General features: G+C 39.3%; 1 protein-coding gene across 3 annotated transcripts in view; it reads left to right on the forward strand.

Moving 5' to 3' along the window:
- Positions 1–12637, forward strand: part of ATP6V1A (ATPase H+ transporting V1 subunit A) — a 230848-nt gene that overhangs the window by 115514 nt on the left and 102697 nt on the right. The window contains exon 1 of one of the 3 annotated variants that reach the window (XM_053705828.1): positions 9830–9927. The exons of the other annotated variants lie outside the window; for them this stretch is intronic. The gene's annotated coding sequence lies outside the window, so the exon portion shown is untranslated. Of the gene's footprint in view, positions 1–9829; positions 9928–12637 lie in introns of those variants that run through there. 3 annotated transcript variants of the gene reach the window in all.

Genomic DNA, 12637 nt, shown 5'->3' on the forward strand with positions numbered 1-12637 from the left:
CAAAAGCCTGATCCTTCATCCTCAGGAGCAGTTTCAGTTTGGAAACCATCTCCAGTCTGGAATAAATCCAAGCCAGCTAGAAAGGCAAAGCCTGCTTCTAAGTCCACATGAAGGTGCGGCCCTCATTCCAGCTCAGCTGGTAGGGGGCAGGTTACGTTTTTTCAAGGAAATTTGGATCAATTCTGTTCACAATCTTTGGATTCAGAGCATTGTTTCAGAAGGGTACAGAATTGGTTTCAAGATGAGACCTCCTGCAAAGAGATTTTTTCTTTCCCGTGTCCCAGTAAATCCAGTAAAAGCTCAAGCATTTCTGAAATGTGTTTCAGATCTAGAGTTGACTGGAGTAATTATGCCAGTTCCAGTTCCGGAACAGGGGATGGGGTTTTATTCAAATCTCTTCATTGTACCAAAGAAGGAGAATTCCTTCAGACCAGTTCTGGATCTAAAAATATTGAATCGTTATGTAAGGATACCAACGTTCAAGATGGTAACTGTAAGGACTATCTTGCCTTTTGTTCAGCAAGGGAATTATATGTCCACAATAGATTTACAGGATGCATATCTGCATATTCCGATTCATCCAGATCATTATCAGTTCCTGAGATTCTCTTTTCTGGACAAGCATTACCAGTTTGTGGCTCTGCCGTTTGGCCTAGCTACAGCTCCAAGAATTTTTACAAAGGTTCTCGGTGTCCTTCTGTCTGTAATCAGAGAACAGGGTATTGTGGTATTTCCTTATTTGGACGATATCTTGGTACTTGCTCAGTCTTTACATTTAGCAGAATCTCATACGAATCGACTTGTGTTGTTTCTTCAAGATCATGGTTGGAGGATCAATTTACCAAAAAGTTCTTTGATTCCTCAGACAAGGGTAACCTTTCTGGGTTTCCAGATGGATTCAGTGTCCATGACTCTGTCTTTAACAGACAAGAGACGTCTAAAATTGATTGCAGCTTGTCGAAACCTTCAGTCACAATCATTCCCTTCGGTAGCCTTATGCATGGAAATTCTAGGTCTTATGACTACTGCATCGGACGCGATCCCCTTTGCTCGTTTTCACATGCGACCTCTTCAGCTCTGTATGCTGAAGCAATGGTGCAAGGATTACACGAAGATATCTCAAACAATATCTTTAAAACCGATTGTTCGACACTCTCTAACATGGTGGACAGATCACCATCGTTTAATTCAGGGGGCTTCTTTTGTGCTTCCGACCTGGACTGTAATTTCAACAGATGCAAGTCTCACAGGTTGGGGAGCTGTGTGGGGATCTCTGACGGCACAAGGAGTTTGGGAATCTCAGGAGGTGAGATTACCGATCAATATTTTGGAACTCCGTGCAATTTTCAGAGCTCTTCAGTTTTGGCCTCTTCTGAAGAGAGAATCGTTCATTTGTTTTCAGACAGACAATGTCACAACTGTGGCATACATCAATCATCAAGGAGGGACTCACAGTCCTCTGGCTATGAAAGAAGTATCTCGAATTTTGGTTTGGGCGGAATCCAGCTCCTGTCTAATCTCTGCGGTTCATATCCCAGGTATAGACAATTGGGAAGCGGATTATCTCAGTCGCCAAACGTTGCATCCGGGCGAATGGTCTCTTCACCCAGAGGTATTTCTTCAGATTGTTCAAATGTGGGAACTTCCAGAAATAGATCTGATGGCGTCCCATCTAAACAAGAAACTTCCCAGGTATCTGTCCAGATCCCGGGATCCTCAGGCGGAGGCAGTGGATGCATTATCACTTCCTTGGAAGTATCATCCTGCCTATATCTTTCCGCCTCTAGTTCTTCTTCCAAGAGTAATCTCCAAGATTCTGAAGGAATGCTCGTTTGTTCTGCTGGTAGCTCCGGCATGGCCTCACAGGTTTTGGTATGCGGATCTTGTCCGGATGGCCTCTTGCCAACCGTGGACTCTTCCGTTAAGACCAGACCTTCTGTCACAAGGTCCTTTTTTCCATCAGGATCTGAAATCCTTAAATTTAAAGGTATGGAGATTGAACGCTTGATTCTTGGTCAAAGAGGTTTCTCTGACTCTGTGATTAATACTATGTTACAGGCTCGTAAATCTGTATCTCGAGAGATATATTATAGAGTCTGGAAGACTTATATTTCTTGGTGTCTTTCTCATCATTTTTCCTGGCATTCTTTTAGAATACCGAGAATTTTACAGTTTCTTCAGGATGGTCTAGATAAGGGTTTGTCCGCAAGTTCTTTGAAAGGACAAATCTCTGCTCTTTCTGTTCTTTTTCACAGAAAGATTGCTATTCTTCCTGATATTCATTGTTTTGTACAAGCTTTGGTTCGTATAAAACCTGTCATTAAGTCAATTTCTCCTCCTTGGAGTTTGAATTTGGTTCTGGGAGCTCTTCAAGCTCCTCCGTTTGAACCTATGCATTCATTGGACATTAAATTACTTTCTTGGAAAGTTTTGTTCCTTTTGGCCATCTCTTCTGCCAGAAGAGTTTCTGAATTATCTGCTCTTTCTTGTGAGTCTCCTTTTCTGATTTTTCATCAGGATAAGGCGGTGTTGCGAACTTCTTTTGAATTTTTACCTAAAGTTGTGAATTCCAACAACATTAGTAGAGAAATTGTGGTTCCTTCATTATGTCCTAATCCTAAGAATTCTAAGGAGAAATCGTTGCATTCTTTGGATGTTGTTAGAGCTTTGAAATATTATGTTGAAGCTACGAAATCTTTCCGTAAGACTTCTAGTCTATTTGTTATCTTTTCCGGTTCTAGAAAAGGCCAGAAAGCTTCTGCCATTTCTTTGGCATCTTGGTTGAAATCTTTAATTCATCTTGCCTATGTTGAGTCGGGTAAAACTCCGCCTCAGAGAATTACAGCTCATTCTACTAGGTCAGTTTCTACTTCCTGGGCGTTTAGGAATGAAGCTTCGGTTGACCAGATTTGCAAAGCAGCAACTTGGTCCTCTTTGCATACTTTTACTAAATTCTACCATTTTGATGTATTTTCTTCTTCTGAAGCAGTTTTTGGTAGAAAAGTACTTCAGGCAGCGGTTTCAGTTTGAATCTTCTGCTTATGTTTTTCGTTAAACTTTATTTTGGGTGTGGATTATTTTCAGCAGGAATTGGCTGTCTTTATTTTATCCCTCCCTCTCTAGTGACTCTTGTGTGGAAAGATCCACATCTTGGGTAGTCATTATCCCATACGTCACTAGCTCATGGACTCTTGCTAATTACATGAAAGAAAACATAATTTATGTAAGAACTTACCTGATAAATTCATTTCTTTCATATTAGCAAGAGTCCATGAGGCCCGCCCTTTTTTTGTGGTGGTTATGATTTTGTATAAAGCACAATTATTCCAATTCCTTATTTTATATGCTTTCGCACTTTTTTATCACCCCACTTCTTGGCTATTCGTTAAACTGAATTGTGGGTGTGGTGAGGGGTGTATTTATAGGCATTTTGAGGTTTGGGAAACTTTGCCCCTCCTGGTAGGAATGTATATCCCATACGTCACTAGCTCATGGACTCTTGCTAATATGAAAGAAATGAATTTATCAGGTAAGTTCTTACATAAATTATGTTTTTCTAACAAATATAAAGGTGCATTATAATGTGTGTTTAATTTGCCTTGCAGATATCTGCAAAACTGTTTCCTTCATAATATTTTACTTATGATCCAGTTGGATTAGAGCAAGGTTCTTCAAACTCCCCCCCAAGACCCAGTGCCATGATACCACATACCTTTGGGACCCTACTTTTATTCTTGTTCTTAAAGGTCTGAAGTAATATACAAGATAGCTGCAATTTGTGGCAATGTGACTAAAACGTGTGCATTCTTTATTCCTGATTGTAGTCAAACTTGAAAGTGTTGTAAAAGCTAATAACACACACCACACACTCTCTCATACAACACACACACAAGCTCTCATACAACAAACACACTAACACATTACACACTCTCGTTCAATACACGCCACACTCTAGTTCAACACACACACACACACACCACACTCTCGTTCAACACACACACACACAGTACACTCTCGTTCAACACACACACAAGCCGCGACCCAGTAAACATGGTGTTGGAACCCAGTAATGGGTCCCGACCAGTGGTTTGAAGAATATATTTAATTCAACTTACCTATAAAATGATTTATTTATGAAAAAGTAAATTATGGTATGATTATTTGCCCTTAGGTTAAAGAGAGAGTAAACATTAAATACATTTTATAAGCATAGTATTGAGGTTATTCCCCACTCCTCTACTCACGGGTGCTGCCATGTTGAAATCTAACTTGCGCTACATTCCAGTGCTGATGTGTATGTACATGTGCAACAACTCTCCCTCAGATACCTGCAGTGTAACCTAGGTTCACATGCACACTTTCTGAGGCTCCAGCTCCTAGTATTTATGGGAACCTGCAGACAGCTGCCAGTACTAAAGATGGCCGGAATTGGTGGGAGGGGAGGGTTAGAAAGCTATTTTGTGGGATAAGGGATGTGAGAGTGACGACGACGGTGGCGGCGGCGATGACTGCCTGCCAGTACCTAAAATGGGGGTGAGGGAGGGAAGAGAGCTGTTTGGGAGGGATCAGGTAGGGATTACTGGGTGAGAAGTGCCAGGTGGGAGGGTAATCTCTACACTAAAGCTAAAATTAACCTTACAAGCTACCTGATTAGCCCCATTTACTGCTGTGAATAATAAACGTTGGGTGCGCAGCTGCAATTAGTGGCCTTCTCGTTGCCAGAAAGCAATGGCAAAGCCATATGTCTGCTATTCCTGAACAAAGGGGACACCAGAGAAGCTTTTACAAACATGTGTGCCATGATTGCACAAGCTGTTTGTAAATAATTTCAGTGAGAAACCTGAAGTTTGTGAAACAATTTTTTTTTAATATTATCCCATTTGACCATGAAATAGTGTCATGAAATATAACGAAATGGGCCTAGATCAATACATTGGGTTGTCTACTTAAAAAATAAATATATATAGTTTTGACAGGTAAATAATAAAAAAAAAAGTTCTTACTGTTGAAATGGAGTGATGGCAAAAATGCCATAAAATTCTCTGGTATTTTGGGCAAATTCCCGGTAATGAAGGGGTTATAACTCCCTTTGTTGAACACAAAGCTTGTGAGGTAATATCCCAGACACAGATTAATGGCTGGCGGGAGTCTCAGTAAGCACTGAGCGATCTCCTTTTGCTGGTTACTGACAAATATATTCTTATGGGAAGTGAGAATTGCCTAACTGTTGTGTTGTAATCTAGGATTTACAGAGTCAATGGGACGTCCTGAAAAATGAACTGATTAATTATGAAACCAAAACCACAAGTGATAACTTTATTTAAAAAAAATCGAATCCTTTTGTTCAAACATTGAAAGAAATCAACCTCATAAAATATATAGTGTGTGCATTATTTTACCTGCTTTTCCTGTAATTCACATCTGGTAAGTTTATTCTTTTACCACTCCTCACATTGGAGTACAAACCTTATTTGCATATGAGCTCTGATTGGCTGCGGCAAAGAAGAACAGGAACAAAGAAACAAAACTGATTACATTGATTTTAAACATCTCTTGTTCTGCAGTACTTAGTTGCTGATTTATACTGTGGATGCTGATGTTTAAAGGGACGGTAAATGATGTATTTCTTTAATTTGTGGTGTTCTAACATCACTTTAGATTTGCTGTATCTACAGTCAATAATATTGGACATTAAAGGGGCAGTAAAATTAAAATGAAACCTAAATGGATTGGATATAGCATGAAATATTACATTTTATTGAATTTGCTTTTTGTTATTCTTTGTTAAAGCTTAATCTTAGTGAGCTCAGGAGTGTTCATGTGTCTGGTAGCAGTGATTATAAGATTGCTGGAAAAGTTGTTGCAAACTCCGCAGCCATAGAGTGCTAAAGACTCGTGTACACTGCTGAGCTCCTATAAAAGAATACCAAGACAACAGCAATTTGGGTAATAGAAGGAAATTGTAAAGTTATTTAAAATGACATTCTATATCTAGATCCTTCAGTTTTCATTTACTGGAACAGTGATAGATTAGATTGGTTAAGGGATGGGTTATTGACCGAGCTATTTGGAGGGATGTGGATGGACTTGGCAGGATCTGGCCAGTCCTGAATATCTGATAAAATTGTCCAAGAGGAATAAATAACAATTTAGGACTTTGGATGTATTACTGGCATGTTGGGAGCAATAAAACAGACTAAATCTGCCCATGTATTTTGTTTTCTCCATAGATTTAAATTCAGTTTGTCAAGAGAAGGGATACCCAGTTTTCGTGAATTTCCCACTAATATGTGAGATTTAAAGGGACACTAAACACAAATTATAAACTGCATGATTATGAACCTTCATATACAAGTATAATTTTGCAATGAATACTGCAGCTTTATTTTGTCAAATGAGTATATTGTTATATATGTATTCTTTTCACTGATTGTCACTGTTCCCCAAAACAAAAGAACCCCTGCTAACCAATCACAAACTAATTTTCAGATATAGCACAAACTCTGTTTGCACATGTGCAGACTGGGGTAGCCTTGTATTCCCTTAAAGGGACACTGAACCCAAATTGTTTATTTCATTATTCAGATAGAGCATGCAATTTTAAGCAACTTTCTAATTTACTCCTATTATCAAATTGTCTTCATTCTTGTGGTATCTTTATTTGAAATGCAAGAATGTAAGTTTAGATGCCGGCCCATTTTTGGTGAACAACCTGGGTTGTTCTTGCTGATTGGTGGATAAATTCACCCACCAATAAACAAGCACTGTCCATTGTTCTGAACCAAAAAATAACTTTAGATGTCTTCGTTTTCAAATAAAGATAGCAAGAGAATGAAGAACAATTGATAATAGGAGTAAATTAGAAAGTTGCTTAAAATTGCATGCTCTATCTGAATTACAAAAGATAAAAAATTGGGTTCAGTGTCCCTTTAAGGTGGTTTAGCACTGATTCAACTTGGTTACTATTGCAAAGAATGATTTGCATATGATTGTTGATGCAAAACTGATAATACACCTTTTAAAAATGTGACGCCATAGAAGCTAAGGGAGGTAGGGAAAAGTAAACAAAAGTTCACATAAATTACCTAAAAGTATTAACCCAAGCCTCCCTGGGAGAAAGTGAAACAAACAAATTTTTAGATGTATTTTACAACAAAAGGCTGCAAAAATAAATAATGAATGTATATTGCAATACTGTTTCACAGCAATAAGGAAACATTCTATGCATTGTTGAAATGTCAAGATTATTGTTCCTTTAAACAAATACAATTGTGTTGTGGCTGGGGGGACTTGCATAACAATTATAGCAACAGGATCACTGGTCTAAAATACAACACACTTCATACAATACCTGCTGTCATGGTGGATTCCTGTCTGTCCCCGATTCCTGTAAGGTTTCCCTAATAAATCCTGTGTAGTGACAATACCCCCATAACTGAGCTATCTTCTTGTGCTTTTAGCAATGATCCTGCAGCTTTCCCCCTCTAATCTGTAAGAGTCAGACACCAGCCCCCCTCTGCAGGATTCCCTCTTATTTAATATTTCTACTTATGGCAGTACAGAAAAGCATAATATAATAGTACAGCTGTGATAGGCAGTGCCAGTTTGCATCTACAGACAATCTTATAAAAGTGAATTTACAGCTCTAATAAATTGTTGTTTTTCTCTGTCACCTATTGTATAGATAAACAAGTTCTCCTCTGCTCAGGGAGATGTTTTTGGAAGTGGTACACATTATACCTGCTCAGTTTATCAAGCCCTTCTCCTCCCTTCAACCTCAGGTTCTCACACGAGAACCTGCTGGTCATCGTACCGCTGCTTCCCTACCTTCTTCTCCTCCACCTGCCTGCGTATGATTGGCTGTGTGCGGTCAGGGGGCGGGGTTGCATGTGAGCGCAAAATAGCGCTTGTGTGCAATGTTGAGGAGAGCTCGGGTGGACAGGGGTGGATATGTACGTCCCTGTCCCCCTTGAATGATACATCGAGACCAAATTATCTGTGCATTTGTATAAATATATATCGTTACTTTGTTGTGTCTGTGAAGACTTTGAAACTTTTGAGATATTTGGTTTGCAAGGTGTATGTGTTGTTGATATGTACAATGATTTGTAGAGACTAAATAGAAGTATTGTTTTAGCCTGCGCTGTCATTTTCCAGTTCTGTATAAAAATGGTCCTTTTCGGTGCTGTCATGGAAACAGCAGAAGCCTTATGAAAATGATTTTGAGGGAGAAGGGATGGTTAAGATTGATATTCTGAGGTTATGCTACCGGTCATGTCACAAGTAGTAGTATCTCTACGTTTCAGCAGTCGGTAAACAGGATGTGTACACAGTAGTGTTAATTATTTACCTATGGGCGCTGTGACCCAGAGACTGCATGTTTGTATTTAAGCACAGGGATGTGCAGGTAACTAACATGAGATCACAGTGTGCACTAGATGCAACATACTTCCTTAAAGGGACATTCTTAAAATTGTGTTTCCAATGACTTGTTATACCAGATGCAGAGTATAAAATCTATACATTGCAATTTGGCTTTATTTTAGTATTTGATATAGTTTTTGTTCTTTGAAATGACAACCAATTGAAATAGGTTGAGCTTGCAGTGAAATCAGATATCCTTATTTTATCACTTTCTGTACAAACACATACTTCTTTATATTATCCCTGTCTGTATACCAAGGCCCAGTACTTAGAACAATTGAACAGTAACATTTTGTTGCTTATATCTCCTACCTCCATCTAGGAGTAATCTCTTCTGCTGGATATGTTTATATAGCTTGTATTTAGCCTATACTTAAGTATAGATTCTTTCACTATAGACTTGGGATACCACAGGTAAAATCAGCTATTTCAAAAGTGGAAATAAAGGTAAATGAGTTATGTGTAAACAATGGAATTCACTATAGCAGGAAAATGGATCATTGGGAACAAATTGAAGGGGAGACAAATATAGGGTATACTATACTCTTTAAACACACATAGTTGGACCGTCTTTAAAAATAAAGATCTAGACTAGAGCATGTAATTATGGCACTAGAATATCACTTTGACTGTAAAATTTCAAACTATCCATTATATGACACAGAAGTTAAAATTAAACTTATATTTAATTGTAAGCTTATCATGTAAGTTTACTTTTGATGTACAAATACGGACAATCTGTTAATAGTCTGAAGGATGTTCAGATCCAGCAGTGCTGATGGGTTTGAGATAACCCACTTGGTTCCGGATGTCACTTCAGTCCCTTGTGTGTCAATGTATTGCTTCCCTCCCTGGCATCCAGTGGGTTAAAGGGACAGTCTAGTCAAAATTAAACTATCATGATTCGGATAGGGCATGGCATTTTAAACAACTTTCCAATTTACTTTTATCATCAAAATTACTTTGTTCTCTTGGTATTCTTAGTTGAAAGCTAAACCCAGGTAGGCTCATATTCTAATTTCTAAGCCCTTGAAGGCGGCCTCTTATCTGAATGCATTTGACAGTTTTCACAGCCAGAGGGCATTAGTTCATGTGTGACATATAAATAACATTGTGCTCACGCCCATGGAGTTACTTATGAGAGGGCACTGATTGGCTTAGATACAAGGTAATATAACAGTGTTGGTTATACAAAACTCGGAAATAGGTAATACAGGGGAAACGATACAAATTCTGGAGTAGACTGTCCCTTTAAAGCAGGGATTTGCTGTGCTTCATACAGTGACCAAGCAGGATTAGAAATCAGACAGTCTGGTTTTGCCAGCTTCCTCTTAGTGATGGAGGTTGGTAACTGCATGAGTCACTGCATCAGAAGACCGGAGGATTTTGTCTTTCTACCTTATATCTGAGTACAGTGCTCATTTACACTGGAGCTTCCATGTGATCCAGCAGCAGCAGGAATCTGTATCCCGCGTCATTGATTGACCTCAGTTTGTCAGAGCGGTAAGGATGTCCATATCCTTTTATCTGTTCAAATGTCAGTGCATTGTGATGCTTCAGTGCCCATCTGCTACATACGCCGCTGTTCATTTTATCAGGTCCTGAATTTACAGCTACAGCAACCGCTGCAGCCGTTTGGTTTCTTCTTGCAGGGCATGAGCTATATCTGCTACCTGCTCTGCACAGGAAATCGTGGTTTTATTCCTTCTAGAGAAATGATAGACCTATACTGATGGGGTTCAGTAGTAGTGCAGTGAAAGTCAATCTGTAATATGTTGTGTATTTTAATGTACTCACTGTTTTCATATCGTATATTGACGAGTTTTTCTTCCGGGATGCGTTAATGTAAACATGGTTTTGCTGTGCTGTGCTGTGCTGTGCTGTGTTTACCAGCACTACTGTAGCTGTAGGAGGGAGCTGCCCAGCAGACAGGGAAAACTCTGAAGCATTTGGTTAACTGCATTGATGATGTAAAGTTGTGTGACCTGACTGGTTCATTGATATATTTAGGTGTTGTGCTGCTGTGGTCAAATCTACTGCCCCTCCCATCTAATGTCGTACTTGATACCTGCTTCTCACAACTGGGCATTTAACACCTTGCTGCCACATATACACTGAGCAGTGATGATCTTCTTTCATCAGCTTTATAGAGAGTAAAGTAATTGTAATGTAAACCGTTTAATTGTGTGCTGTAAAATCTTTCATTTTTATTTTGCTACCTTTTTTTTTTTAGGAACTTGACCCTGAAAATTGTTGGTTTTCCAATTCTAAGAATATTAAGTGCACTCTGCAGACTTCACAAGTCTGATCCTACTACCTGCCTGTGTCTAATTGGCCTTAGCATATGTGATAAGATACTACAAATCAATGCATGTGGCTAGCTTTATCTACTCCACTAACAAATCCCTTCAGAGAAGTATTAAAGTGAAGGTCAATTTCGATGAATTAGTGCCCGGTTTTTAATAATCCTATTAAAAACAAGGGCACTTTAATTAATTAAAATTGACATTTCACTCGTTTTCTTTAAAAACTTACCTTTTTAACCCTGACAGCCGCTGCAGCGCTTCCTCCGCCCGTCGCAAGCCCTCTTTGCGGGTCCAAAATTATGAATCTGGTTTCCTCCAATCACGGCGTTGCCTCAGGCCATGATTCCCCCATGGGGGAAGCCGTGATTGGAGGAAGCCGGATTCGTCATTTCTGACGTATGAAGAGGCTTCTGACAGCCGAGGGAATTGCTGGAGCGGCTGTCAGGCTTTTTGCTGTATGTGTACACTGGATTACTAACTCTGTTTGGGATTTACTAATTACGGTTCCCGTTGTAAGAATATGGTGAACTCCAGGGCTTGACCAATGGGATATTATTTAGTACTAAACATTCACTAGTGGGGGGTTTCTGTATAGGGGTCATTCCCTGTGCACTGTATGTGCTATTAGGGCTGTTTGCATTTAAACATCTGCAATAATTATACCTAAAAGGCTGCACCTGGTGATGGTACCATCCCATCATGCAAGATACTATTTCTGGCTTCTTCATTCCTGAGCACCTTTCTAAGTGTTTGTTATGAGATTTAAACTCTGCCTTCCCTAAGGAATAAGGAATGTAGTGAAATGAGGGCAAAGCCCAGCTTCCCCATCTTAACTCTCGGAGGTCCCAGTGCGGCTCCTCTGAGCATTTTTTGGGGCCCAACACTGAGTACTGTATATGTCTGCAGCAGGGAGGATTTATCGGTTCTTTTAATCTTATGAAAGCAATATCCCTCTTCAGGCAGCAGACGTGCACTGCTAAAGGTGCCCAATTACACAGATCACTGCATAATGTTACCAAACGGTACTGACAATTGTGCAAACAATGACATATCTAGTGTACTATGTATTATTATTATTAGTGCAGTATGTACAGTATATCTACTATTAGCAGAATGAAGAAACTTCTTGTTGCAAGTTCTGTGAGCGAACCACAATTGGCCCCTTGTGTGAAGATTGGACACCGCAGGGCTAAACCAAAACTCTTATGAGAGCAGCTGCAGGGGGGAGCAGTTGTGTTGAACCTGGGTTGATATCATTCTAAAGCAAGCTGAAAGGTTTAGAAAACATCAGATAATAATTGAGATAGCTACATGCATATTTGTTTTCCAGAAATTAATTAGCAAGTGTTAAAGGACTCATTGGTTAGAGCATGTCATTTTATCACTATCAACCCTGAAAATCTGTGTCTAGGAGCTGCGGAAACTGCTGCTGACACAATCAGTGGGGCTAGTCACATGATCAAACTGTGCAACTAGCACTGCTGATTGGTTCAGCACTGGTTTCCACTCAGGACCAGTGGTGCTCTGTGGCTCCTGAGTGGCACTTTGCGTATGTGTTTAAACCCATTTGTGGGGGTTTAACCACACAAATTTTCAAAAGTGATAAAATGGCATCCTCTATTGAATGAGAGCGTGTCATTTTTCCACTATAATGGCCCTTAGATATAGGCTTGCATCTGAAAATGCTGTGGTACTTTTGAAATATTTTTAATTTAAACCTACAGTAAAGTTCACATCACAGCAGCTGGGAGCTACAACAGAGATTAAAAGCCAGTCAGGCCACTAACATTTTTATTTAAATGGACATTCTAGCAAAAAGTATATTGGGATTAATTAGCTTTCACTATATTTGTAGATTATGAAAGGCAAGTTTAGGGACAGTGAAACCTTTGACTGTGATATAAAAG

This window comes from Bombina bombina, chromosome 3 (assembly GCF_027579735.1).
Source record: "Bombina bombina isolate aBomBom1 chromosome 3, aBomBom1.pri, whole genome shotgun sequence".
Classification (NCBI taxonomy): Eukaryota; Metazoa; Chordata; class Amphibia; order Anura; family Bombinatoridae; genus Bombina; species Bombina bombina.